This window comes from Alligator sinensis, unplaced genomic scaffold (genome assembly GCF_000455745.1).
Source record: "Alligator sinensis unplaced genomic scaffold, ASM45574v1 scaffold467_2, whole genome shotgun sequence".
NCBI classification, from domain to species: Eukaryota; Metazoa; Chordata; order Crocodylia; family Alligatoridae; genus Alligator; species Alligator sinensis.
Genome location: NW_005842129.1, coordinates 855064 through 859433, shown reverse-complemented (window position 1 = coordinate 859433; position 4370 = coordinate 855064).

Genomic DNA, 4370 nt, shown 5'->3' with positions numbered 1-4370 from the left:
CCCCGCGGCGGGCCGCGAGCGCGAGCCGGGCATGGGCACGGGCACAGGCTGCGGCGGCGGGGTCAGGCCCGGGACCCGGGGGGAAGGACGGGCCGGGACGTGTAGGGCTGGCGCGCGTGCGCAGTGCAGGAGGCTGCGGGCAAATTTGGGCCCCGAACTCCGCATGTGCAGCAAAGCAGGGAAGGTCGGCAGAGCGGAGAGAGGGGAGGTCAGGACCCAGCCGGGACAGTGCATGCAAGGGGCAGGGCAGCGCTGCAAATGCAAGCTGTCCTGTGACTTGGGCCTTCCCAGGCCTGAGCCCCTGTGGCGCGGTGCAGTCCTGCCACTTCTCAGGAAGGCCCCGCAATTAATGACTTCATTGGTCCCATTCCCAGTTTTTCTGTTTGGGAAGAAACCTTTTCACATGGCGGGGGTGTCCTTGTGAGCCTGCTCACTGGGCCCTAGCAGTGCTATGATCTGTGCTGCTGCCTTTTAAGTCACAGTAAACAATGTCCGTACTTCACATTTTAGCAGGAGCTCCAGGACTGTGGATGGGACTTGAGTTCCTCTGCAGGAACTACTCCCAGTATGCAAACAGCCATCTCTGGGGTGGAACACAGCTGCTGTTGAATAACACAGAGCAAAGGGTATACCAGTTTGACACTGGGAAGGTCGCTGTACCCAGTCAAAAGTCTAGGGGGAAATGAGAAGACAGCTCCTTAACAGGAAACTGGCCAGAAAAGTGCTTCAACCTGTGAAGAATACCATAGGGCAGTGGTTCTCAACCTTTTCAGGGTCAAGGCACCCCACCAACACTTTTTGAATGAGACAGCACCTCTGGCTGAGATGCCCTGCTGGTGTTGCCTCAGCTTAACCAAGTGCTGCCAGGAAGGGGCATGCAACTGATGAAATTGCCCTGTGCTGCAAAGCCAGCCTGGGAAGAGCTGTGTCACGTGCAGGTGCTCCCCCTGCATTAGGACTTCCTAATCAGCCTGAATCTTAATGGGGTGCTGCTTTTTCCGGTCTGGTGCCCCCCGTGCTCTCCCCGGAAACTGAAGGGGATGGTTCTACCCACACCTGTTTCTGGGTGGAGCATTGGAGGGATGGACCAGAAAGAGCTGCACTGCATAAGGTGGCTTTGCTGCCTGCTTTAGGCTGATTAGTGAGCCCTAATGCAGGGGGAGCGCACAGGGCAGATTTACCTGGCTGCTGCCTCTGCAGCATCCCAATTAGGAACCACTGCCATAGGGTTTTTAATATCTACATACTATCTGGAATTTAGATTCATATTTCTAAATGATCAGACTGCCCACATTTGGGCATTGTAGTTTGGTATAGATTTAGGGAGAACAGGGCCCACAGCTGGTCCACCACCATTATTTCCTGCAGCAGAGGGACTTTCTTGGAGGTTGTTGATCCACCTTCCAGCCTGGCTCAAGTCTGCTTAGTGAGATGATGTGGATGATAACCAGGCTTTGACGGCTGCTAGTCATGAATGCACCCATACCTTATCCCAGGATCAGTGTTTGTGTTGCATGCTGTGTGCACTTCATGGCCTTTGAAGAGCACATGTGCTAATGGACATGTTCACAGGCACATACATACATTGGTTTTAGCAACTTCAGTGGGTCTCCAAGGGGAGCATTTTTTGAGGTTTGCACAGAGGAGGCTAGGGCAGTGGTGTTGGAAGAGCTTTGGAGAAGTGCTGTTTCTGGTCCATGTTTCCTCTGCCACTGGAGATTCAAGTCTGGACATGCTCTATGACTGGTTGTGGCTGCTGTGGCAGAATATCACTTTTCTGAGTCTTCCAAATATGACCCATGTGCATCTCATGCAGTGCTGTCCCCATGAACCTCTCAACAGATGGTTCCTCACCTGTGGCTGGAGCATGTAGCTATAGTTGTCAGGAACCACTATCTCCTCTGAAGTTAGATCTCAATAAACCGTCCTGCCTATTTGCAGAAATGTCTCCATGAAGTATTATAGAGACCAGAGCAAGAGATTCTAGGAAACATCAGAGAAGTGGCTCATTGCAGGCTGACTGACAATTCTTTTTCAACCCATTTCCTTGCTGCTCTTACTTCCTGAAAGTCTCTGTGCCCCACTAAATGAGATCAGGGTGCTAAGTAATGCTGCTTCTTGTCTGCAAAGCAAGCAGAGTAGATGACATCCCAACCTTCATAGCCCTCCTTTTTCTCCTTAGTACCACACCTGGGGTTGCAGGAAAACAGTTGGGCAAATTTCTACCATGCCAGAGATGCTAGTACTCTGCAGCTTACCCTAGCAAGGTTATCAAGTTTCCCATGGAGCTGGCTGCATGCAGATTTACAAGATTAGGGTACAGGCCCTGAGAAGGATCTCTGTCTAACTCTTCTAGTGGGGGAGAGAGACAAACCACCCTGGGTTTGCTCCACAGACAGCAGGGTTAGATAGAGTCTATCACTGAGGCCTGAAGATATACTGGGGCCTAGAGCCAGATAAATCTATCTGATAGGCCCCAGTATATCTTCTGTATCTCCAGGCCTCAGTGATTAAACCACTCTCAGCTGCAGCTTCTACTTACTCTTGTGGCTAGAAGGATTGAGGGGTAGGGTATTGTTTTTCTATTTTTTTTTCCCCAGATCAGCTCTGAGGAACAAAGGCACATACTGTGGAGAGGGGGTGGAATCTGTCTCTGGCACCAGCCTGATGGCTGAATTAGCCCCTAGAAGGGTAAAGCTCAGGAGTGAGTTGGACAGAGACAGCATAGGTCTGGCTGGTGCTTTCTCAGTTTGTCCTCAGAAGGGTCTTTATTTGCCAGAGGTACAGTGCAGCGATCACACAGGAGCTCCCGGGTGGTCGTGGTTGAAATTAAACAGTTTCATAGACGGAACTCAACCCTACAAACATGCATCTGCAAATCAAGGAGGGGGAAAGGAAAGCTGGATAGTGGGACCATGAGCCAGAAGCCTAGAGGCTGGGAGGGCCCTGAGGCAGGTAGTTGCAGAGAATGCCCCATAAATGGCAGGTCAACCCCATGGCCCATCACAGCAGGACCAGGGCTTCCTTCCTGTGTTTAGTCTAGGGCCATGGTAAGGGAGCACAGAGTGGATGGGCCATACCTGGCCACGGGCATGTAGTGGAGGGCTGTCATTGAGTGGACCAGGCTGAGTGGAGATCACAGGACTCTGAGCAAGGCTGCTGTTTCTTTTCTTTCCTACCTGCAAAGAACTGATGACCAACTCTGCAGCAGTCTGCACCTAGGAACAGGAAGGGAAGCTCCTATAAGTCCTAAACTTATTAGAACTCCTTAAACTTAAGTGGGGAAGTAGGCTTAGCCTACACATAGAGCCTCCCATAGCTGTGACCATGTGAAATGCAGTGCTGCTAATCAGCAAGTCCAGTGGCTTATTTGCTAAACCCCTGGTACAGGCTACACCTTTGCTCAGAGGAAGGGTAGATTCTGAGCAAGCTCCTTACTATACATTCTTCCAGAATATATGTTGTCTGGAATACTTGAGTCCTTAAGAGATTTCAGACTGGATAATCTGGAATTTCTACATAGTGATGGCAAGCCAGAACACATTGTCAAATGTATGGCGTGAGCTAGGACCTTTGTATGCTGGATGATTGGGATGTCTTGCAAACAGCTTTCCTTCAGGGTGATCTATAGCTTTCACAAGCACAAACTGCTTAGGACATCAGATTGATAAACCCTGTCAATGAGAAATTACTCAGTAGTCAAGCACAAGGGAGACCCAGCAGCTCAAACTGATAGACAAATCCGAAACAAACTCAGAATGTGCCTGATCAGGCAGTTCCAGTTATGTATTCCAGGCACTAGAGTCCAGGCCAGACCATATGGCCCCTGAGAGGACTGAAAACCTCCTCATACTGAACTCTGTTCAGCAAATTGCTGGCTCAGATTGGGGGCAGAGGGAATACAATTGCACAGGAGGTCACACTTTGATAGGTGAGCATGATACATGTGTGTGTGCACGGGCACACATGCAATGGTATTATATAAACATATGCACATACACACATAGACATACACTATAAATACATATGCATCCCAGGCGGTATATAAACACATGTGCACCACAGGCACACATAGTGTGTACCATATAAATCTCACGCAGGCAAAGACACGAGCAGACACATGCTCTGTCTCACAGACACACACTGCTCAGTTTACAAAGACAAGCAGCATTAATCATGCATGCCTGTACTGTAAACTGCATGATCAGCCTGAAAAAGCAAAGTTGGCATTTTCAGAAGAAGGGCATAACAGCGCTCTGCCAGTGAACGCTGGAGGGAACCTGCTCCCTCCTGACCAACAGATGGCTCCAGGGCTCCCAGGTTGCTCTACAACTACACTTATGGGGACCAGGCTCAGTAGCCAACTCTCA